The sequence below is a fragment of the Panthera onca genome, chromosome E2 (genome assembly GCF_046562875.1).
Source record: "Panthera onca isolate mPanOnc1 chromosome E2, mPanOnc1 haplotype 2, whole genome shotgun sequence".
NCBI classification, from domain to species: Eukaryota; Metazoa; Chordata; class Mammalia; order Carnivora; family Felidae; genus Panthera; species Panthera onca.
Window position 1 is genome coordinate 60500933 of NC_138353.1, and position 24163 is coordinate 60525095.

The window sequence follows — 24163 nt, forward strand, 5'->3', positions numbered from 1 at the left end:
CCCTCAAGTGCCCCTCCTCCTTCACAGCCACCCCCTTGCAGTGGGGACCTTGCTCTCGGCCCTGGGGGTCTCTCCAAAGCCTCTCTGACTGGTGCGGGAGCAAGGGCTCCTCGGCTATGGGCGTGTGTGGGATAAACAGGAAAAATGAGGCGTGAATTCCTAGCAAGACACACATTTCAGAAGGGTCCGACCGGCGACAGATGGGAGCCACCAGGCTGAGGAAGAGACGAAGGGGCTTGGGGGGGGGGGGGCTGCCTGCCTTCAGGGCGAACCCAGGACACTGGGTGACCCTCCATGCCCAGACGGGTGGGCTTGACCAGGAGGCTCCTGGGCCAAGGTCAGAGGGAAGGCTTGTCTTTGATCCCCAGAAAAGCCGCTCAGGATTTTTGGGGTTGGGGGGGGTGCAGCCCTGATGAGTCCCAGGTGCTTCCCACATCTGCTTTCTCTTACAGCCTCTGCGGCCGGAGGAACAAGAAATAATATGAAAATACAGGGATTGGTATTTTCCCCTCCGCTGGTCGCAGCGGGCTTTCTGTGGCTTGGAGCCACGGCCGTCCAGAGCCTCCACGTGGCCCTGGGGGTCGTTCCTCTGGCTGTGAGCTCTGCCGACGCTGCCCTGCCCACGGCACGGTGCTGGGCCACCCCGGCCTGCCCGGCCTCAGGGACCCCGTGACCCCCTGGGCCTGTGTGGCCAGTGGCAGAGGTCACAGGTCACCACGGCAACAAAGCCGGGCTGGGACTCAGGAGAGCGGGGCTCCCATCCTGCTCTGCGAACAACTGTGAACTCAGGAAAACGGCACATCTCTGAGCCTCGGTTTACCCACTGGTACGTGGGGCCCGTAATTCCCGCTTCTGCGGTGGGGGTGGTTTGGGGCCAGAGCCCAGAGGGGCTTCGCAAACCAGGGTTCTGGTTGGCTTCCTCTGTCCCGTCTCTGTCCCCTGGCTGGACCGTCAGTGGCCTTTCTACTCTGGGCCTTGGTTTTCACCCCTGACAAGGAGGGCGGGGAGACCCCACCCCCAGGAGTCACAGAAGGGTGACCCACGGACAGAGTCCAGCACTCACGGACATGGCGTCTTGCTAAAGGTGCGCACGCGTGGGGGGCCCTGCTGCGGGGTCCCGGGAGGAAGGGCTGGCCCCCACGTGCCGCACACCCCCACAACTTTGATTTTAAACTCGCTCCCTTTTGCCGGGAGCTGTTCGTGTTCCGGGCGCCGAAAACCCTCTGTTCCTCAACTCCTCCTGGGAACGCCATGAGGTGTTAGAGCCCCCAGGTACAGTGGGGAAACCGAGGCACAGAGTGGCGCTGTCACTTGCCCCGGGGTCACACAGCCACCACACGGCAGATCCCACGTGCGTCCGGCTCTGAGGCTGACGTCCCGAGCTGGTGCACGCAGAGCTCGTCCCTCCCTGTGAACGTGCGCACAGGGGTGACAGCGAGCCTGTGTCCAAGGGGGAGGGGTCCCCAGGGAAGGCCCCTCGCAGCCACAGAGGGGACCCTGGGCGGTGTCCGGGCCGCCGTAAGCAGGCGTCACGACATCCCATCGGCAGTGGAGGGAGCCGGTCGGCCTGGGTGGGAGGGTCCGTCTGTCACGGAGAGACACAAAACTGGACCAGATGCTACCCCACCTGAACGGCCTGCAGCCCCAGCCCAGGGGCCCCTCCAGGCCGGGCCCTCTCGCCGCTTCTGACCTGGGTACGTGGCCCCAGGCTCAGAGACCTCATTCCAGACACATGTGGCCTGTCTCCTCCCAGCATCTCTGGAAAAGCACGGCACGTTTACTCTCTACAGACCGACCTGGGCCCATCAGGAACCGGGAAGACGGGGCGGGACCGTCCAGTTCGTGTCCCAGGGCCCGATGGGGGGCAGGCAGACAGGACCCCGCCACGCCTCCCGCACTCTGGCCGCCCTCCCCCGCCACCTGCCTGTCCAGCACCCCTGTCCTGCTGCAGGCCTTTGCACCTGCTGGAGGGCTCCCCAGACCTTCACAAGGCTGTCTCCTCGTCAGTCGGCTCTGGCTCACATGTCCCTCCTCGGAGGAGAAGCCTTGCCCGGCCCCCAAGCCAGAACCGCCCCATCCTGCCCGTCCTGCCGCCTCACCCGACTTTATTTTCTTGGGGCCTCTTGTCTGCACCTGCGATCATCCCATGTCAGTTGTCGTGTCCGCTGCCCGTCTCCCCGCTGACCGCTAACCCCCAGACGGAGCCCAGACGGTGCCAGGCAGGCGGCCGGTCTGCGGCACACCCTCGACGGTCTGTGGACCGGCCCCAAGAGAGAACCGGCGCCCCCGCCCGCCCGCCCTCGCGCTGCCCTGGGCCCCACCCTCCTCACATTCGACAGCTCGGCTCCCTGCGGCGGGCAGAGCCTGGGCAGGCCTCGGCTGGGGGCGGCTCCGAGGCTGTACTTGGAGGCAGCACGGCAGTACCCTGCAAAGTGCCGAGGACCGGGGCCGTTTGGAGCCTGCCCCGCAGCAGTAAGCTTAAGACCCCCCCCCACCACCACCTGTGGGGTAGACGCATCACAAAAGGCCTCAGTCCTTCACCCTCCCTGACCCACGCCCCTTGCTGTGTGACTGCCACTCTTCCAAGTACTCGACACGGCCGGGAGGCCCCTGCTCTGCGTCCGGGCTGGCCCCGGGCCTGGCTCCAGACGTGGCGGAAGTAAGAAGCGACGTCAGCCGACTCTGAGTCGGGACACGGGGGCGTTTGCTGCGCTCGCTCTCTTGTTCAGTCAGCCTGCCGGAGGACGGGACTCTCGTGGGGCAGAGCTGGCCCGGCTGAGTCCCCGGTCACGCGAGGGCCCACCCGCAGTCTGCTGACCACAGACCCGAAAGCAAGCCCGGTGGGACCAAGAGTGCCCAGGGGACCTGCCTAACCTGCCCGCCCCAATAACTAGGAGCCAGACCACAGTGGTTGTTTCAGCAGCTAAGTTTTGTGGTGGTTTGTTACACAGTAGAACCTGACTGATACACTGTGGTATTGAGAACCATTTGGGAGCCGGAAGGGACTTCGGGGGCCAGGATCCCATCACAGCGCGCGAGGGGAAGTTGACCCAGAGACTCCCGCCTCTCTGCTTCTCATTCCTCTTGCGGTGGCGTCTCAGCGTGGACGGCCACGTTCCCCTTAGGGAATGCGTTCTAGGGAAACCCTCGGGGACACAGGCAGAGAGTTATCTCTGAGGATGTTGATCACTGCGTTGTTTAGGAGCGTGACAAGAGGGGACAAACGAGGTGGCCCCAGCAGAGGGCCGTGAAGGAACTTCTCTGGCCGGTGCAGCATTACAGGACCTCAAACATCCCGCCGTGGGTGCCCTGGCTTTGGAAATTGCTTTTCAGTATCGACCAGCCCGAACCACCACACCACAGAACCCGCACAAGCACGGGCACGGCGGCTTCGGCGGCAAGCGCCCTCCAGCCACTTGGCCAAGACGCCCAGGCTGGAAGCCATCCAAATGCTCATCAGGTTCGGGGGCAAATGGGCCGTGGGAGGCCCATCGGGGGAAGAGCGCCGAGCGGGGAGAGCAGACGCGGCAGCCCGTGAGACTGCCTCTCACCCACGTGCGGCCGCGTGAACGACGCCAGGCCCCAGACAGCTCGCGCCGGGCAGCTCCACTCACGTCACGTGGCGCCAGCCCCGTCGTGGGAGTCGGGAGCCGGTCCCGATGCCGCGGCGACCGGGGCAGGTGACGCTGGCGACCGGGCACACCCGGAGGGCGCGAGCCGCCGGCTCCCGTGTGGGGGACGGAAGCCTCGCGGGCGAGCGGAAAGGACGCCACGGAATACCGTCGAATCGCGAGGGAAGGCGACCCGAGCGTCCAAACCAGGAGGGGAGAAGCGCACGACGTTCTGCCTCGTGATCAAGTGCACGCGCGGAGGAGGCACGAGGAGGCGGCCGTGGCTCCCGGGGGGACAGCGGTTCAGAGTCTGGGTTGGGGCCGGGCCGCCGACGCCCCCGAACAAGAGGGGAGGGCACGGCCTCCTGGGCACGCGTCCCCGCCTTCTGCGGCCTCCTGGCGCCGAGCGAGCGCGAGGTTGGAGGGCAGGGGGGTGCCGAGGGCTCCGAGCTGCCGTGCTCCCCAGAGGGGGCCGCAAACGCGACCCAGATGCCGGCCCGCGGGCCCTGTGGCTGGCGCGTGAAGGGAGCGCATTCCTCGCCCAGCTGCCGGGGCTGCGCGGCCAAGAGCGAGCGGCTCCCTCAGAGCCGCGGGGGAGGCGCCCTGCCATCTGGCCGCCTGCTGGGGGGAGGGGCAGCGGGAGGAAGGGGTGCCCCCCCTGCCCGGCACTGGTCCGGGAGCTCCGGGAGCCCCCTCCCAGGCCTCCCGCGCACGTCGGCCACCGAGGGGACGGGGCCCATCTGCACACGGGCACACTCACCTGAGTGTGACTGGGCTGGGACAACGGGTGTGCTGTCACGACTGGCCGGGTGGATGAGTAGAGAGAGAGAGGAGGGAGTATCAGGTGGACGGGCAGGTGGACGGACGGACAAGGGAACGGACGAGGGGACAGGTGGACGGGTGCAAAGGCGGGCGGACAGACAGGTGGACACACAGATCTGTGCAGTAGTGGGACAAGCCCAGTCCTGGGGTTGGGTGGGTGGAGTTTAGCTCGGGGTCTCACGTCTCGAGTGGCCCTTCCAAGGCCCTTCGCTCTTCCGAGCCTCGACTTCCTCGTCTGCACACTGGGGGGGATGCTGTTCTGATGATCAAGCAAGCGCCCGTTACGTGAGCACCCCACGAGGACTTACTCACTCACACACCTGGCTAGGACAGAACGGGGAGAGGGCCAGGGACCCCAGGAGGGCCCTCCCCTGGGGGGGAAAGTCAGCGAGGCCTCCCGGGTGAAGGACACGTACACTGAGATCTGAACAGCAGGGTCCAGCCGCTGGTCGTCCCCCGGGAGGGGCTGAGACAGAGCGCCAGGCGGGGGGGGGGGGGGGGGGGCGGCACAGGCAGACTCTGTGGGGTCCCTGCGTGCCCGTTTCCTACGGGAGGGGTGAGACCCCAAGAAAGGATGTCAACCCCCCCTGGAGTTTTTTTTGTTTGTTTGTTTGTTTTTTTTTTAATATACTTTATATTTTTTTTCAACGTTTTTTATTTATTTTTGGGACAGAGAGAGACAGAGCATGAACGGGGGAGGGGCAGAGAGAGAGAGACACAGAATTGGAAACAGGCTCCAGGCTCCGAGCCATCAGCCCAGAGCCCGACGCGGGGCTCGAACTCACGGACCGCGAGATCGTGACCTGGCTGAAGTCGGACGCTTAACCGACTGCGCCACCCAGGCGCCCCCCCCCCCCCCCCCCCCCCCGCTGGAGTTTTTTAAAGGCGACCGAATATATATTCAGAGAATCTCTAAAAGGAAACAGAAACTGCCCTTGGGGAGAAGGGGGGCAAGATTTCCTTGTCTCTTTCTTCCGGACTAGCCACCGCCCCTTTAAACCTTGCCCTTGATTTGTTTTTAAACTGCCCGCTAGCCACCAGCACTGCCCCTCCGGCCACAAAGGGGATAACGGAGTGACAGGTAGTTAGGAGCCGTCACCCAAGTGAATAAACAGATCTCGGTCCCAGATCACTTAGCTAGGAAAAGGACTTGAAGACCAGGGAGGTCCTCCGCCCTGGGGTGTAAGTTAGCCAGGCTGCCCTCTGACGGGGCCGATCGAGTGGGGAGGGGCACAGACGGCCGCGGGCACACCCTGGGCTGGGGTGTTCAGTGTCAGGGAAGCTTCCAGGAGCGGCGATGAGCGGCTGGAGCCTGGCGGCCGTGGGGTTCGCACACCCGGAGAAAGGAGGCACGCACGGTGACCGAAGTCACCACGCACCACACCGCGCGGGCATCCACGGCGGGCAGCGGCGGGGGGCGCGACAGAAGGTCCAGCCAGTCTGTGGAGGGTCTGGAAAACCCGGCCAAGCGCTTAGGATTCTCCTCTGCTGGCAATGGGGCGCCACGGAAGGCTTAACTCATCCCCAAAGTGTTTTCATTGTTTAAGAAATGTGCAAATTGGCTGCGTATCACCTTGATATCTCCAGAGGAAAGCTTCCAGAATTTAAAATAACAGCGCCGCCCGAATGAATGCTAAATGACAATTAGACCCTGGCGCCGTGTCCTGCACGGGTGTCCAACCGAGGGCCCTTCCCCGAGTGCCAGGCGATTCTCCCGCCAGCCCCCAGCCACAGAACGGCCACCCTCGTGTGTGCGTGACCCGTGTGGACCTGTTCACCTGTCACGTGCACGCAAGAGACACGAATGCAGACGAGAGTGTGGCACCCAGGATGCGGCGACCTCTCTGAGCCTCACGGTCTCCCCCGAGGGGTGCAGACACAGCCCCTGGTGACAGCCCCTGAGGGACCCCGGGAGACACCGTGCAAACAGACCCTCAAACAGGAGCGGGGGCAGGGAGGCGCTGGAGACACCCGCCCAGGGGGAGGCCGGGGCACGAGGAGGCAGCTGGGCTGACTGTCCCCAGGCTGGCGCTGATGTTCCCTCTCTACTGTGACGAGGAGGAACCGTCAGCAGGTGCGCCTGAGCTGTGGCGAGAGTCGGCCCCTCACAGCCGTCATGCCCGATGCAGGGAGCCTCTATGGGCCCGGGACCCGGGAAGGGCCAGACCCATGGCTCCCGGCCCCTACCAGGGGCACACGCATCCCCGGGGTCTCCCGCCGCGGACATCCCAGGGTGGTCCTCCTGCCTCTGCCTCCGTGGGGTTTGGGTTGCTGGCAGATTCAGGCCTCCTCTGGCAGAGCACTTGGTAAAGGCAGGAGGCCAGCCCGACACGTCACAGCTCACAGCTCATAGTACCCGGGAGGCCCTCACTTCCCAGATGTTCGGAGAGGTTCAGGTCCTGGCCCCAGGTCACACAGCATTGAAGAAGGGCCTGTGGTCCCCGCTCACCTCCTCAGACATCCACGGCTGTGGTTCATTTTATGATTTAACCGCCGCAACGCAGGAGGGGCCTGGAGGCTGGGTGGTCTCGCAGCACCTCCAGGAGGGAGGGAACTGAGCCCGCCTCATGGTGGCTACTGACCACATTCTGCAGGGCCGTCTCCCTGGTGGATTCTGGAACATTCCGTCTTCGTGCCCCAGGAGCCATCAAAATGCCCCGGAAACTCTAGCCGTACGTCACCCAGAAGGCACAGCCCAGACTCTGCCAGGGCAGGTGCTGCCATGAGCCTCAAGGGGATCGCTCTCCCCAGCTTTCAGTGCCAAGAATTTCTGCGCGTTCGCTGCGCATCCCCGGCCGAGGTCTGGTCACAGGCCCTGGTCACAGGCCCTGCTACTTACCCTACTTCCAGAGAAGTCGGCAACGTGCCCGCGGTGACGGGCCGCCACGGGCAGGGAGGAGAACCCCGCTCCGGCAATGCTCCACCGGCAAAGACACGGGGACGGGGGAACGGGGTCCCCAGCCCTCCGCCCGCCACCCCAAGTGGCCTCTGTGGACGATTCTTGTGGATGTTTCCGGATGTTTCCGTGCGGATACACCCTGTGCGTGCTCACCCTTTAAGAAAAGGCAAACTCCGGCAAGACTCCGCCCGGGGCCTTTCTCCGCTGGGCTCGTGCGCGTCCGAGGACGCGGGGTCTCCTTGCCCGGTGCCCGGACGCGGGCGTGATTAGCTCTTCCTTGGAGAGTTAACGGGATCAGAGCGAAACCAGCACCGCCGCCAGGCATACAGTAAGTGCCAACTTGGGGCCAGCCTACACCTGGGAACTTCCGGAACGCTCGTTGCCTCTGCGGGGCTCCTGGGCTCTCCCTGGACACTGGCTCACCCGGCCTGCCTGCAGCCCCGGGGGGGACGAGGACAGGGCAGGACGGGGCAGGTCGGGCCGGGGCCGCTGTTCGCTGGCGCACGCGGGTCCTTCATCGCCGAGAGCTCCTGTGACTACCGCGGAAGGTTCTAGGGCCGTGCATCAGGGGCACCAAGAGCAAGGCGGCCGCGTGACGAGGAACCTAATCTGTACTTTTGCTCCATTCGACTCCACGTGGTGCAGTGTCCGTGCAAGACGCACGGCCCCAGCACGTATCCCCCCCCCCCCCCAGGCGCCAGACTTCAGGTGGAAAGGGTGCTCCTCCCCTCCCGCCAGAGGGGCGCCCACCTGCCTGCCCGCCTTCTGCCCAAACAGGGTCCCCTGCTCCCCAGAGCCATCTAGGGAGGCGCCACCGAGAGCCGGTGTCCCCACGACCTGGGAACAACACCTCCTTTCTCTGAATTGAAAGAAAACAGCGTCCTCTGGAAGCAGACCTTTTAAACAGATGTTTCCTCTCGGCCCCCCCTTCCCCCCAGGCCTCCCTCGAGGTGGGGCCTGCTCGCTCTCACACCCAGGCACCGGGGAGACCGACGGATTTCAGTTCTTTTTAGGAAAGGGGAGGAAAATATTTTTAAAAATGTGTTTTACAAGCCTGGCTTTGCCATTGTTTATGTAAACAGGTAAATTGTTTCCTGCCTCAATTAAAAACATCTGCCACATAAATGAATACCAATTAACTCATCCTGTTTTTAATTACTCTGTTAATTACACGCAGGCAGCAGAAAGGACGGCTGGGAGTAGGAAAGCGAGTGCGGTCCCTCCCCCAGCTTGGCAAGGATCTGGAATGTGTCTGGCTCCTGGTGGAGGAGGGTGGCAGGGAGGTGGTGGCAAAGCGCCAGCCGGGATTCCCCCGATCTGGGGCTGTCGCGCGGGCACCTCTTCCCGGGGCCCCTGGCTCCCCGCGAGGAAGGCGGAGGCCCTCCTGTCCCTCAGGCACTGAAGGCGGAGGACGGGCCTTCAGGGCGCCCCCTCACATCTCGGCGCCCTTTTGCCGGGGGAGCGGGGCCTGGATCTCGCCCAGGACGGCCCGTCTGCAGGGGATCGGGGACCCCCTAAGAGCGGGTGCCGCTGGCAAATAATAGCGGGGGCGGCGGCTGCTTACGGACACCTTGCCGAATGCCTGCCTTGCCCGAGCCTGGAGCCCTCAGGGCCGCCTCCGGGGAGCACCCCCGCCCCTGCCAGCATTTCCTACCAGCCTGACCCTCCTCCTCAGCCTCCACGGCGGGCCGTAACCCCCCGGCCCGGCCCGGCCCGCCCGCCTCACCGTCCGGCCCAGGGCACGTGGAGGCTCGTGGGAGGCGGGCACAGCCCATCCAAGGTCCCGTGGCCCGCGCCTGCCGGAGCAGGGTTTACACCAGGACTGCAGTTCCAGGGCCTGTGGCGAGTAGCGTGGTCTACACCACAGCGGCCACGCTCGGGCTCTCTGCTTCCTGGGGCACCTCAGGGTCCTCGCTCTACCCGCAACGGCACATCCCGCCTCCCACGGATGTGAGCGGCTGTCGGACCCGTTCCCATCTCTTCCCCAGGTTTGCCGGTTTACAGATGCTGAGATGGCCAGGTCCTGTCCGGGCTGAGGGGCCGACAGCTCTGCACCCACGTGCCAAGTCCAGGCAAGAAGTGGGCACAGGGCCGCTCGTGAGAAGGAGGTATGCTGTTGGCTGAGGCGGACCCAAAGGGAAGGGAGGGCCGCGGTCCATCGGCCACGTCTGCCCTGGGCATCAGCGTGGCTCGAGCGGGTACGCTGTCCGTGTATTGGCACATGAGGGTCCAGCCCACCCCTCACTCCACCGGTGAGAAACCCGATGTCCCCAGTGTTCTAGAACATTCTGCCTATCCTACTATGCGTGGGTGTCTGTTTAGGGGGCTGCCTGCGCCGGGGGGACGTCTCAGAGCGGTGAGTCGGCGATACACGAGAGATAGGCCAGAGTCTACCCCATGCCATCCCTGGGGGCAGATCCCTTCCAAAGCTGGGTCCCGGTGCAGCCCTCAGGACCGGTGACCGGCCCCTGCTGGAATCCAGTCCCAGCCTCGGAGGGAGGACAGGCAAACAGCCGATGCTACGTGGCTGACAAGACATTAACTGGTCCAATCCTTCCAACAGCCTGTTAGGTCGTTCTGTCATTTAATAATCATAGTGAAAACCTAAAACGTGTCACTCCTCCCATCGTGTAGATGGGACAGCAGAGGCACAGAGAGGTTCAGTAACCGCCCAAAACACACAGCTAAGCAGGCCAGAGTGGGGGTTACGACCCAGTCCGTGCAGCTCCACACAGGCCCCTGCCTGAGCTCACACAGCTGCCCGGGCCCAGCCTGGTCCTGCCGATACCCCAAGCCTCCCCGGTTTGGCAAGCAGGGAGGGGAACCCTCGCAGGGTGCCCCAGTCAAGCAGAAGCTGGGGAGGGGCTGGGTACAACCTTCGGGTCTGAGGTCCGCTGTGTGCCCACCTCCCGGCCATGGGCCGTGGGCATGGCCCTCTGCCGGGCGTGGCCCCAACATTTCCCCTCGGAGATGGAGGGGCGCTCGCCTCTGCTTCGAAGCATGGGCGTGCGGACTCGGCCCTTCCACAGGTCTCTCTGCCGACGGCTCCCTGGCTGCCTCCTCTTCCAGGCAGGTCACCAGGCTGACCCGTGTGTTGGCCGGCGGTCTCCTGAGCCACTGGGGGCCAAGGGCCCATTTCTCAGGACCCACCCTGCACACTGTCCGGGAGACTTGCACACCCAGACCTTGCCCTGGGGTGGAGGTCTCCAGACCTTCTGGAACGTACATTTCCTTTCCACACCCAGCAGCCATCATGAGGTCTGGGCTGTTTCCCTGGGGCCTTCTAACTGATTTGAGCAATAAATTGCATCTAATAGCAGTGAAGTCATTTGGGGGCAGGGACTCCCCACAGCACGTGGGGCAGCACTGGGCCCACGGAAGCAGCAGAGGGTCCTGACACGGGGAGGCCGGCTTGCCAACCCTGAGCCTGTCTCCGCCCCCATTGGCTCTCCCAGGGGCAACGGGAAGCAGACTGTCCCCAAGGCCTGTCCTTCCAGGCTGGGAGACCCCTGGCCAGCTGCCCTGAGTGGCCTGGACGTGGGGGCCTCGCCCACTTGGGGGGAGGAGCCCCACCTCCACCAGGGGGTGCGGACCGAGGGGCACAGAGTGCAGGAGGGGCTCCCCCACCCGCAGGAAGCATTTCCGCCCCATCTGAGTCCCACGGGGAACTCGGGCGGCGGGTGTGGACCTGGGAGAAGGCTGACGCCGGGGGTCAGTGAGCACTCACCGTGCCCGCCCCGGGCTCCGCGTCCACACCCGGCACCAGCCCCCGGGGCGGGACTGCTGGGCCGTTTCCCAGGACACAGAGAGGGCAGGAGCCTGGACCCCGGGCACCGCACGGCTCCCATCCCTGCTGGCCCCTGGCGCCCCCCCCCCCCCCCCCTCCGGCCTTGGGAAGGCGCCAGGCGGGCAGATGGGCCCCGTGCTGGCGCAGCCGCGGTGGCAGCTGTGCTGGGGGAGGGGAGAGCCAAGCCGGGCCCTGCCGCCTCCCGGCCTCCCGCGTAAGTGGGAACCTTCTGGATGTTTTGACTCATTCCACCAAATAGTCTCACAGAACCTCGAGGGGATCTGGGGTAGGTTCCTGCTGAGTCAAACAGCCCTGCGGGGATTTTCTGAGTCCTCTGCGGCTGGTGGAGGCCTGGTCTCCCATTGGACGGTAGGGAAACCCCAGGCTTGGGGAGGCTGGGGACAGGCCCTGGCTCCCATCTGCGTCCTCCCCCCACCCCCCGCCCTGACACACACGGGGAGTCCAGCATCCTTCTGGGGGCTCCAGACCTGCCGCCTTGTCTCCTGGGTGCCCTCGGGCTGGGCCCCACGTCACACTGCCCCCACCCTGCGTAGTGTGACAGTGTTCACGGGGACTTATTTTGAAGAGACAAGCCGAGAAGGGCGGGGTAGAAAGACAAGGGTCCCGGCCTCGAAAAGGCCCCCCACCTGCCCCACCCTCCCCGGCAGGGCGGCTCCTCAGGAGGAGGGTCCTGGCGCACGGTAGGTGCACCCTGAACGTCTGTTGGACCCACCGTCCCCTTCTGTGAGATGGGAGTGAGCCCGCCATTCTGGCAGGCCGCCGGGACGACCACCCGCTAAGGCACACCTGACACGGGAGGCGGCACCCCAAGCTTCTGGAAGCCACGGCCAGCGGGCGTGCCCAGCACGGGCGGGCGTGCCCAGCATGCGTCCAGTGGGCGTGTGCTCAATTTTTGCTGAGCAAAGTCGGCCCATCTCGACAGGACAGACACCGTAAGGCCCCACTTACACGAGGCCCCTAGAGAGTCAGATCCACAGGGACGGTAACAGATGGGGTCCTGGGGCGGGGGGGAAGGGGTGTTTCATGGGGACGGAGCTCCAATTGGGAAGATGAGAAAGTTCTGGAAGCGGATGGTGTGATGGCCGCACAGCATGAAGGTACGCAATGCCCCTGAACTGGACGCTGAGAAATAGTTAAGACGGTCAATTTTATGCCCTGTGTATTTTGCCACACTTAAAAAACCTAGTGGGGAGACTGAGGCGGGCAGGATGCGACTCCCCACTTCCTCCTCCCAGCCGCCCGCCCACACTGCTAATGGCACAGGGTCAGGTCACGAGCGCAGCGTGAGGCACTCGTGTGTGTGACAGGAGCCGGGTCGACCTTCCCCCCTCGGTGGCCACGGCCTGCCCTCCCGGCAGTGCCAGTGTGGAAGGACACGGCCCCCCTCTTCCTAGGCTCTGTGCCCTCGTTGACCCCAACTCTGGCTCCCCTCGGGCTGCAGGTATCGGGAGTGGGGAGCGTGATACGGGGGCCTCTGTGTCCCCTACGCTCCACGTACGCGGGCAGGCGCAAGGGGGCCGGGAGGGACCCTAAGGAAAGGTCTTCCCAAATGACCTCGTGAACCAGGAGGTCTAATTGGGCTGGAGGCCTTGTGCCGTGAGGATTACCGGGCAGGGGAGGGGTCCAGCTAGCGCCTTCAGGGGTCTCAGACCCTTTGAGAATCAGATAAAAAGCCCTGCGAATACCTGTTAGTGCAAGTCAGATCCAGGACTCCACAGCCACCGCCTGACCTGTGCCCTCAACCTCAAAGCCCCCCGACACCAAACAAGCTGTGACCTTGACTTACAGGAGCATGCCTACGCTGACCAGACCGTGCCAGGTGCTGTGCTGGGTCCCTTGACCGGGTGTTTAACTGCCATGACTGCTGGTATATTCACAAGGAGCTTTTACATGGATAGAGAAGAGCCTGAGAGACCAGGCCACACGGTGTGCAGAGTGAGGACCAGCGTGTGGGCAGTGTGGTGACAGGTGTCCTGGGACAGTCCCTGTAGATGGTAGCGACAGGCATCCTGGGACAGTCCATACAGATGTGCGGTAACAGGTGTCCTGGGACGGTCTGTTAGATGTGTAGTGACAGGTGTCCTGGGACAGTCCTTGTAGATGGTTGTGACGGGTGTCCTGGGACAGTCTGTTAGATGGTAGTGACAGGTGTCCTGGCACAATCCCTGTAGATGTACAGTGACAGGTGTCTTGGGACAGTCTGTTAGATGTGTAGTGACAGGCATCCTGGGACAGTCCCTATAGATGTGCAGTGACAGGCATCCTGGGACAGTCCCTGTAGATGGTAGTAACAGGTGTCTTGGGACAGTCCCTGTAGATGCGTAGTGACAGGCATCCTGGGAGAGTCCCTATAGATATGTAGTGACAGGTGTCCTGGGACAGCCCATGTAGATGGCAGTGACAGGTGTCTTGGGACAGTCCATTAGATGTGTAGTGACAAGTGTTCTGGGACAGTCTATTAGATGTGCAGTGACAGGTGTCCTGGGATAGTCCCTGTAGATGGTAGTGACAGGCATCCTGGGACAGTCCCTATAGATGGTGGTGACAGGTGTCTTGGGACAGTCCATTAGATGTGCAGTGACAGGAATCCTGGGACAATCTCTGTAGATGGTAGTGACAGGAGTCCTGGGATAGGCCGTTAGATGTGCAGTGACAGGCATCCTGGGACAGTCCCTGTAGATGGTAGTGACAGGTGTCTTGGGACAGTCTGTTAGATGTGTAGTGACAAGCATCCTGGGACAGTCTATTAGATGTGCAGTGACAGGTGTCCTGGGACAGTCCGTTAGATGCGTAGTGACAGGCATCGTGGGACAGTCCCTATAGATATGTAGTGACAGGTGTCCTGGGACAGTCCCTGTAGATGTGTAGTGACAGGTGTCTTGGGACAGTCCCTATAGATATGTAGTGACAGGTGTCCTGGGACAGTCCCTGTAGATGCGTAGTGACAGGCATCGTGGGACAGTCCCTATAGATATGTAGTGACAGGCATCCTGGGACAGTCCCTATCGATGGTGGTGACAGGTGTCTTGGGACAGTCCATTAGATGTGTAGTGACAAGTGTTCTGGGACAGTCTATTAGATATGCAGTGACAGGTGTCCTGGGATAGTCCCTGTAGATGGTAGTGACAGGTGTCTTGGGACGGTCCATTACATGTGCAGTGACAGGAATCCTGGGACAATCTCTGTAGATGGTAGTGACAGGCATCCTGGGACAGTCCCTGTAGATGGTAGTGACAGGCATCCTGGGACAGTCCCTGTAGATGGTAGTGACAGGTGTCTTGGGACAGTCCCTGTAGATGTGTAGTGACAGGTGTCCTGGGACAGCTCGTTAGATGTGCAGTGACAGGCATCCTGGGACAGTCCCTGTAGATGGTAGTGACAGGAGTCCTGGGACAGTCCATTAGATGTATAATGACAGGTGTCGTGGGAAAGTCCCCATAGACGGTAGTGATGGATGTCCTGGGACAGTCTGTGTAAATATGTAGTGACAGGGTCCTGGGTCACTCCATAAGACGTAGACAGTGACAGATATCCTGAAATAGTCCACGCTAGGGATGTAGGGACAAGCGTCCCGGGACAGACATGTAGTTGTATAGTGACGGGCATTTTGGAGAAAGTCCATGTATGTGTAGTGACAGGCATTCAGGGTCACTCTGTTAGACGTGTAGTGACAGGTGTCCTGGAGATAAAGTCCCATCTCCGGGTCCTCTGTTAGTCCTTTCAATGGACACTGACTTAGGTCTCTGGCTTGTGGGGCCCTGGGTGGAGCCGGTCTGTTCTGGTGACACTTTACACAGCCGTGACTCTCCCCACTTCTGGACACAGAGGCCGGCCCCTGGGCTCCCCACGAGTGCCCCGGAGAAGCGGCCCTCTGGACAGCCAGCTCAAAGGTCACACTTCCTTCTGGCCCGGTAGTCACACCCTCACACACGCTTTTGTGCACAGTCCTCATGTGCACACTCACACGCACGAGGACTCCCCGGGCAGGGGGACGGTCCGGTCCCGGTCCCGGGAGTGAGCTGCTCTCCCGGCTGGACACCACCCACCCGCACGGGGACCTCCCCCCGCCTCCCCTTCCTCATCTGGCAAAGCGAAGGTGGTTGGGAAATGCGCCTGTTTGGGCTTGACTCTTCCACCAACACACCAGCTGCTGGACAGAAGTGGCCTCTGGGCTGAGGCTGGTCGCTCCAGGCCAGGTGTGCGGGGCGAGGGGCAGCCGCTGTGGCCTCTCCTGGACGCGTACACCATCTGGAGACTGACCAGGACTTGGGGTCACCCCGGATGCCTCCCTTAGCAGTCTGACCCTGATCCCCCCACTCAGTGACCTGTGTCTGTCCTCCTCACGGCCTCTGTCTCCCCATGTTCTTCCCTGGGCGGCCTTCTCAAAATGCTGATCTGACCAGCCCCGGCCCCGTCCAGCCAGGCTCAGGGGGCTTCCGTGGGCCTCTGTGACTCCAGGGACAAAAGCCAGAGCGCCCTCTGCGTCCACTGTGCCCCACGGCGCTGCCGTCTGGCTCCACCACTCGGCCGCCGTCTCTGCTGCCTGCCCTTGCACGAGGCTGTCCCCAACCTCACACCGCGCAGCCCCACCCCAGGGCTCATCTGTGTGGTTTGGGAATCCCTGCGCCCTGGCCCTGTCCTGCCCAACGCAGCGCCATGAGCCGCCCAAGCCGGCTGGGCAGAAGTGAAACACCTCGCCCGTAAGACGCGTACACAACTTCAAAGTCTCTAAAAAAAAAAAAAAAAAAAAAAAGAAAGCTCTCAGCGATTTAAAACAGCAGTTGCAGAGCGAAAACAACATTTTGGAGACATTGGCTTAAACAACATGTGTCGCTAGAGGTGCTGGCGGCCACGCGGCCACGATCTAAACTCTCACACATGGCCGCCCTCTGCCTCGGCCACGGGTGCCCTGCTCGCGGGCGCCGGGCACACTTCCGGGCACGCGGGGCTGGTGTGAGCCGGGGCGCCCTGGAAGGAGCTGTCCTCCAGAACGCCTCCTGTAGCACGCGGCCTGGGGCCCCAGGGGCGCCCAGGAAGTGGACCCTCTGACTCAGATCGCGGGAGCAGGCAAATGAGACCCTAAACCTCCGCGAGGCACCCAGACGGGCCACGTCTTGGCGATAGGGACTCCCTGCGCCCAGTTGGGCGGCGGGCCCGCGGAGAGGGTCTCAGCCAGACCTCCCCACCCCCGCCCCGAGCCGCCACAAGAGGGCGCACTTCCCGTACAAAAGGCGAGGAGCCTGAGGCCACCGCAGGGCCAGGAGGTGTGTGACACAGGGCCTCGCAGGCTCCGGCGGGGCGTGACCGGTCACACCAGACGGCCGCCCCTGGGCGACGGCCCCCCTGCTCCCTGCCTGCGGACCAGAGCCTGCCGGGGCCCCCGCGAGGTGTAAGGGGCACAACCCAGCCGGTTGCTTCCACCCGGGGCTCAGAAGGACACGTTCTCCCAGACAGCAGAAGGGCCACCTGCCGACCTGCGGCCTCACCGGCCCGGGACGCAGCCAAACCCAGCCCTGGGGTGGCCAGCGCCCGTTCCGGCTGCTCAGATGCAGGGGCATGACGGGAAAGGGCTGTGGAGGGCGGCAGGGGCGGCCAGGGGAAGTGGGGGCCGCGGAGCCCGGAGGCCTGGTGAAGGACTCCTCGCCTCCGGCTGTCTGGGGGGCCTGGCGTGGCAGAAACACAGGGGCTCCAGGGGCAGGTGACCTGGGTTCCTGAGCTGCAATCCCACCTCCGCCACCAAGGCCCAGCTCCAGTGTCCCCGCCACGAAGCAGGCACGGGGCCTCAGCTGTGCTGCAGGACACAGATGCAGGGCGGGTGAGCCCCTGCACAGGGCGGGCTGGGCAGGAGGGACACCAGGGTCCTCCCTCCGCAGGGCCACCCGATTCCCACAGTCGCCAGAGGGCACCAGGATGGCACTGGGTACTCCCCAGAGGCGGGGACGCGACAGCCACGTCCACAAGCAGCGATCAGCAAGGACAGCCCACGTGCCAGATACACCTCAGCACAATCGGAAGGGGGAGGAGCCCGCGTGACTGCATTTTGCATGTGAAACTGGAGACACAGAGAGGGTGAGACGTCTGGTGTCGTCACACAGCCACTGGGAGGGGAGCGGTGGGACTCAGAGAAGTCAGCCTGCTGCCCGTCCCTCCCCGCTGCCTCAGCAGATGGGGCAGGGCCTCCGCGAGCTGGATGGGGGCCTAAGGCCTCCTCTGCTCCTGAAAACGGCCGCTTGCTGCTGCTGGGGAGAAGGGCCCACGACAGCTGGAGGACTTTCCTTCCCAGGCTTGGCTTCGCCCAGGCTTTCCCGGCTGCTCCCGGGTCGGGAGTGACCAGCAGGGACTTCCCCACGGGTCCGTTCAGGGCCTCGGGCTCACAAAGAGCCCCTCTCGCCGCCCCCACCCCCACATCTCCTGCCCTGCCCCTGCCAAAGGCTTTCCTCTGTCCCAGCAAACAGATGACGACCGGAACCTCCTCCTGCCACACCCAGCAGGCTCCCAGCCTCAAGGGCATCCCAGACTCCCGGCCGCCGCGGACGGCCACCCCGCGAGCGAACTGTGATGGGGGGTGGGGGGGACGCGGCGGCTGAGAACGTGCGGGTCAACGGCAGAGCCAGGAGAGGCGTCTTCCTTATTACGGCCAAACCAAATGCAGATCTTTGTTTTCCTTCCCAGTGACATCTGGCTCCCCGTGAGGCCCCAGGAATTACAAAAAGCAGAAGTCTTAACTTCTGTTTTATTGCTGCAGGAAACTGCTGCAGATAGCGCGGGGTGGGAAGCGTCTTCGCGGCCCGTCGCAGGCGGAGGCTCAGCCGTTTGCGCCCGGGGCCCCGGGGCCCGGGTCGGGCTGGGCGCTCAGAAGCAGGAACGAGGAACCAGTTATTTGTCACTTTTACATCATGAGTCTCCACCCCGCAGGCCAGGCCTCTGCCTGCAGGCCTCAGTCTTTCCACTGAGACTACGAAGGCCGTTTCCAGTCCAGGAACTTGTCTCCAGACGGCCCAGCCCCCGCTTGCAGCCGTGCTCTTGGCTAACGGCCGCCCTCGGAGGCACTCGGGGGCCGGGTCGCCTCCTACAGCCCCGCCGCCCTCTCCCAGCCCCGCATCCCAGCCCCGGAACCTCGGAGGTAATCAGAAGTGTGGGGTCAAGATCCCGGGTCAAGATCCGGAGGTGCGGTTCGCCGGCTCGAACGGGACAAAGGACGGCCCGGCAGCCGGTTCCTTGGAGCACGGTGCTCGCCCGGTGTGGCTGCGATCCCAGAGACCCACTGCCCCCAAAAGGAGCCTCAGGCCCATGAGCCCCGGCCCTCCAGGGTGCACCCCAGATGGACATCCGCCAGTCATGAGTTTCCAGCCTCCTCCTGCCCCCCACCCCCGGACACGTCAGAATCTGTGGGGACTCTGAGTAAGCCACACACCCGTGGTCTCCCACCCCTGTCCCCCCGGGAGGCCACACTGTGCGTAGACAGTGACAGGGCCTGACGCGACACGCGGGACTGTGCAAAAGCTCGGGGGGCCTGTCCACCCTCCGGCTACAGGAGCAGCACCGGGCACCTGCCTGCCTCCGGCGAACCTCTCTGGGCCTCGGGGACCCCGCCTGGAAAATGGGACAGCAGTCACCTTCAGGGTTGTCGGGACATTACATGAGAGGAAGCCCAGCCCAGCACAGCCTGCGTGCCCGACGCGTGAGCTCTGGTCATTACCCTTCTGTCCCTGTGGGCACGACACGACCCACATAGCGTGTGAGCTCTGCGTGGTAAACACTTTCTGGGGCCAGTTCTACGCAGTCGTGTGCGATCAGGGCAGGGCCACCCTCCTGACACTCACAGCTCACAGGGGCCAGAACCCTCCGCCCCCAGGCCTGAGAGGTGACACTAGTTACACAACAATGCTATGTTTGCACACCCTCCTACAGTAGCGGACAAGGTCCTATCCTCCCACAGGGTGGGGGAGGACGAGGGCGCCCGCCTTGGCCTCCACGACCCAGACCCGGCAGAGGTGCTCTCCCCCTGCCCTAGGGAGTCTCTGACTTCAGGAGGCGCCACCCCTCACATCAGTCACAGCCGTGCCCCAGGTGCCTGAGGCCCTGTCAGGTGGGGGTCTGACTTCTGGGGCACCGACCGCTCCCTGCAGGTGTGTGTGGGGGTGCGGGCAGTCAGGCCAGGGACGGGGAGCACGGGCACGGGGTGGCCGGCTCACGGCGGGGCAGCGCTGGGGAGCCTCTGGCCGCTGGGGACTCCCTGTGGAGAGGGGGCGGGGCCGACAGGCAGGCTTGGGCTCCCCTCTGAGCTGGACAAGGAGGGGCCAGCGCCTCTCTGGGCGTCAGTGAACTAAAGTCCCTCCACCCTGGCCGGTTGTCACCCCGCCTCTGGCAGGGAGTATGAGTGCTCGGGCTGCTGCTGGTGGGGGACAGATACCCTGGCAGGTAAGAGCCGGGCAGTGGGCAGGACGGCGCTGCCCCACAGAAACGCCAGTTCCCTCCTGGAAAGCGGCACTAATTAAGCGACTACTGTATGCCGGCTCTCCGCCACGTCTCAGGGACACGGGTCGCGGTGCCTCTTCCACATCTTGCACCCTGAACACACGTGTACGTGCACATCTGTCCAGTGACTCAGAAAGGAACGGAGGCCCACTGGTGCCAGGGAGGCTGCAGTGAATCAGACGACCCTGACCTCAACCCCCTGACGGTGCAGCCGGGGTGGGGAAGGCCCGCCCGTGCCAGTTCCAGAAGGTGGCAGGGAAAGGCCTCGCCCAGACCCCACCCTCGGCCGGAGCAGCCGGCCTCCGGGGTGGCGGCCCCGCTGGCTTGGATCTTGCGGATTAGTGGCTCAGCCTGCCGGCGGCTTCAGATCCTTGCGTAGGAAGGAAAATTAATTTCTTCCAGTCATGCAGAAATGAAAATATGTGCAGCCAAACTCAGAGATTTCCTGGAGGTGGTAACTCAATTACGCGCATAACCTGGTGACCGAGGAGGTGCTCCGGGACCCGAAAGGGGTTGTGGGTGGCCCAGGGGAGCCCCGGAGTGTCCTGGAGGGAGACGTCCAGCCGAAACCTCCCGGCTCGCCAGCCCTGGCTGGGCTTGTGAACAGACAGTTGCCAGCCACGTGACTGTCCCTTCCCCCCAATCGCTAGTAGATGGAGGCACCTCCAGAGAGGGACGGATTCCACCGGAAAATCGGTCCTAACGTGATGTTCTCCCAGCCTGCGTCTGTCAAGCTCCCGGGGAGCCGGCAACACCACATCTGCTCCAGTCATCCTTCGTTCCTTCCTCCCTCGTTCCCTCTCAGCCCACAGGAGGGGCCCGGCAACACGGTCCCGGACAGCGGGGTCCCAGCACAGGCTTGTGGGCGGCAAAGAACAGAACCCCCTGCCCTCCTGGGTTCCCCGACCAGAGGACAGAGCAGGGTGGGGGCGGGGCAAATGCGTGTCGCGCGCTGGCTCTCTAAGAACGTGCCCAGAAGGCGTGGACTGGCCTTCCTGCCCCTGCCAGGAGCGGCCTCTGGTCCTCTCCGCCCGGCCTGCCCCCCACCTTGGGGCTCCAGCCGCGGGAAGTTTCTCCAGCCTTGCAGCAACTTGCGAGAGCAAAGCCAGGATACGACATCAGCCCTGGCGGCCACAGCCCCCGAGCTCCGCGGGCCGCCCTGGGAACCTCCTGTTTCTGGGTCCGGGAGAGGAAACACACGCCCAGTTAGACATAATGAGGCGGCATCCTGGCCCCAGGGCCGGAGAGGAGTGCGCCCCGCACGGGACTATGGGGTCTCCTCTGCTCTCAAAGGAAGTATTTTTCCCCCTAGTCTCTGGAACAGGCCTGCAGTCAGCCAGCCAAGGTCCAGATGGTGGGGAATACGGGCGTTTTCGGAGGGAGGGGTCCCCACACTTGCAGGGATCTGCTCGCTCCTCTGTGGCGCCCCCCCCCCCCCAACGCAGTTCCCAGGGGCCGGAAGGAGGGACAGCCTGGGGCTGTGTGTTCAGAGCCCAGCAGCTCAGAGTGTGGCTTGCCACCAGCCCGGCTGCCTTCCGCTCCTTGTGAGCCCGTCTAGGGCTGAATTTCCAGCCATCTGTCCCTCCACGTCGGCTCACACCTCCCTCGGAGCCGTTCCCACAGCCTGGCTCCAGGCCTGCCCAACACGCAGATGGACGGTTCCCAACGGGTGTGAATGATCACTGCCACAGGGCTGCGCCCCAGGCACCGCGGGCTGTTGGGACCCCAGGGAGGGTCGTTTAAGCCCCTGTCCCCACACACGGGGAGTGGGGGCAGCCCCCCACCCCCCAGTCTCCGGGCCGACTTCACCGCAACACCAATTAACCGCGGACACCGCTGACCTGCCGCCCCTTGCCTGGGGGGCAGGGCCAGGGACTGTAACAAGACGACGGCGGCGGCGGCGGCGGCGGCGGGAGGCACAGAGGGAGCTCTGCCCCCCACCCCCATCTCTCTTAGGGCCGCTCTCTGCGTCCCCTCCCAGTCCCCTGTCACCTGGACCCGGGCCTTTTGTCAGGAAGCCTGGGTGCCAGACGGGGAGCCTGCGGGACACCCCACCTTCCGCACGCAGTTCCCACGTTAGGTTTGACCACACCCCCGGCAGGTCAAGCTCGGCTCCAGGGGTGGGCTGGAGGGACCAAAGTGGGTGGGCACTGACTGGGCTGGCCCCACCCCGCCGCGGGCTCCAACTTTCCAAAGTGGGGAGGGGGCGCCCGGGGACGGCCCGCACGCTCCGCGTGGCTGCTAGGAGACCCCCCCCCCCACCCCCGCCAGACGGCAGCCCGCGGGCGGAGTCGGGGCGGCGGCGGCGGCGGCGGCGGCGGCGGCGCGCGGGACGCACCGGGCACTTACGGTCCGGAGGTCCGGCGGCTGCGAGGCTCCCGAAGCGGCTTCTCCTCGGAACTCGGTCCCCGCCTCCGTAACTTGGTCCGCCACCCCCCGCGCGCTGTCCTCAGGCGCGCGGCGGGGCCGCCGGGGCGCGCGGGGCGGCCGCCTGGGCCATGCCCGGGCTCGGCTCCCGCCGCTCGCTGCCCCCGCCCGGCCGCCCCGCGCGGGAACAAAGCGCGCACGCCGCCCCCGGGCGGTCTCCGGCCTCCGCGGCCGCGCGGGTGCAGCCGCCGCGCCTTCCACTCGCGGCGCCGGGCTCTCTGCCGCGCGCTCGGCCGAGCGTCTCACGGGGCCCCGCGGCCCCCGCCCCGCGCGCTCCGCCCCCGCCTCCTGCCCCCCGCCGCCGCCGCCGCCGCCGCCGCGCCACCTGCCTCCCGCCCCGCGCCCATCGCTCTCGGCTCCGCCCCGGGGGGCTCGGTGCGGGGCCGGCGCGGGAGAGGGGCTCCGCCCGCCGCCGCTCCGGGCAGACAGCCGCCCCCGCCGTCCCCGCCGCGGAGCCCCGGGCGCGCCCTGCCAACTCGGCCGGCGGCGCGGCTGCGAGGACGAGCGGGGTGTGTATACGGGGGCGCGGGGTGGCGGGGTGGCGGGGTGCGGGGCCGTGGCGGGAGGGGGGGCGGAGTGCCGTGGAGGGGGGTGCGCGCTTCCCTGCAGGGGAAGGGGTGGTGCCCGGTGAGTGTGCGGAAGCGCGGGGTGCCTCGGGGGGCAGCAGCGTGGGTGTCGTGCAGGGAGCGCGGGGGGCCGTGTGTGGCGGGCCCCTCGCCTGCGCCCACCCTCGCCGGCTCCGCAGGCCGCGCCCTGGGCGGGCGGGTGGGGCCTGGAGCCGCGCGCGCCGCCGCCGCCGCCGCCGCCGCCGCCGCCGCACACCCACCTCGCAGCAGTCGGCGACCGCCGGCCTCGTAGTTTTAGGAGACGCGCGTCTGGCGTCCGGGGCGGGAGGCGAGTAGCAGGCGCCCCTCCTCCGGGCGCCGCGCCCCCCGCCCGCCCGGCCGCGTGGGGCGGGAAGGGGCCCGGGGCCGCTTCCGCGCTCGGCCGGCAGGGGGCGCCCTTTCCCCGCCGCGCGCCCCGGGCCCCTCGCGCCCCCTCCCCGCATTAACCCGGGCAAAAATGCAGGGGGCGCGGGGTCCCCAGCTCCCCGGCCGCTCGGCCCGCGGCATTTGCATGTACTTTCCATTTATTTGCATATCATTCTTTTAATGTCTGCAGAAATGCCCCAAGCCGGAGCCCCGGCCCCCCCTCCCCCGCGCACCCACCTTTCTCCTCCCCGACCGCAGCCCTGGCCCTGGCTCCCTACCCCCACCCAGGTTGCCTCTTGCCTTAAAGCGCTTTGTGGCGTATTCGATGCCTTTGCCTGGTTAGAACGTTACAGTAAATCCGTGCCTTTTTCTTCCCTTCCTCCCCCAGCCCACACATGCTTCGTTTCTCAGACAGGAGCTGGGGTCCCAGGGTCACGACCTTGCCCGCAGTGGGCCCAGAACTTCGGAAGAGCAGCGCCCTGATTTGCATCTTATTTGGCATAAATCTGCACACGAAGGTCCAAGGCCCCTAATTCCCAAGTATAAAAATGCAGCAATGTGCCAAAAAAGATCCCTCTCCTCCGTGGGTCTGCTCCACCGGCCTGTTTCTCCCCAGCCCGTGACCTCTCCTTGACGGAGCCCTGCCCCTGGGGCCGAGCTAGGCAGAGGAAGCCCCTGGACACACAGCTGTGCCCAGGGGTCCAGTCAGCTGGGTCACCCTTGACCTCCTGGGCCTCTGTCCTTGCAGCAGCCACAGGGGGTGCGGAAAACGGTTTAATTACAACAGGGATGGTGGTATCTGTTTCCCTTGTTTCCAGAATGTGCTTACGTGTGGGCTCAGCCCAGTCCCGTGGAGGAGCAGAGGTCCTGAGCCCACGTCACAGAAGAACACGGGTCTGAAAGCATCAGGCCTGCCGTGTAAGGCCACAGGTTTTAGGCACCAGTCGTTATCAGTAGCAGTCTCTTTACTCCATGGACCCTGAGATAGCAGTGACTTTAAGGTGCACTAGTATTTTATGAGTCCCTGAGAAAGCAGGACAGCTCCCGGGTTTAGTCCTAAGATGCCTCGAGGCTTCAGAGAGAGTAACACGCAAAAGAGGGAGCAAGATGGGGTGACCGGACAGCAGACGCCCAGAAGCCAGCTCGG

The 24163-nt window shown here is 64.6% G+C and overlaps 1 protein-coding gene across 7 annotated transcripts in view; it reads right to left on the reverse strand.

The window, feature by feature from the left end:
• The window catches only part of CBFA2T3 (CBFA2/RUNX1 partner transcriptional co-repressor 3), an 84454-nt gene that overhangs the window by 29171 nt on the left and 31120 nt on the right, over positions 1-24163 (reverse strand). The window contains exon 1 of one of the 7 annotated variants that reach the window (XM_078439131.2): positions 22872-22956. The exons of 3 other annotated variants lie outside the window; for them this stretch is intronic. The gene's annotated coding sequence lies outside the window, so the exon portion shown is untranslated. Of the gene's footprint in view, positions 1-21956; positions 22326-22871; positions 22957-24163 lie in introns of those variants that run through there. 3 more of the 7 variants (XM_078439129.2, XM_078439130.2, XM_078439133.2) reach the window with 3 other exon arrangements.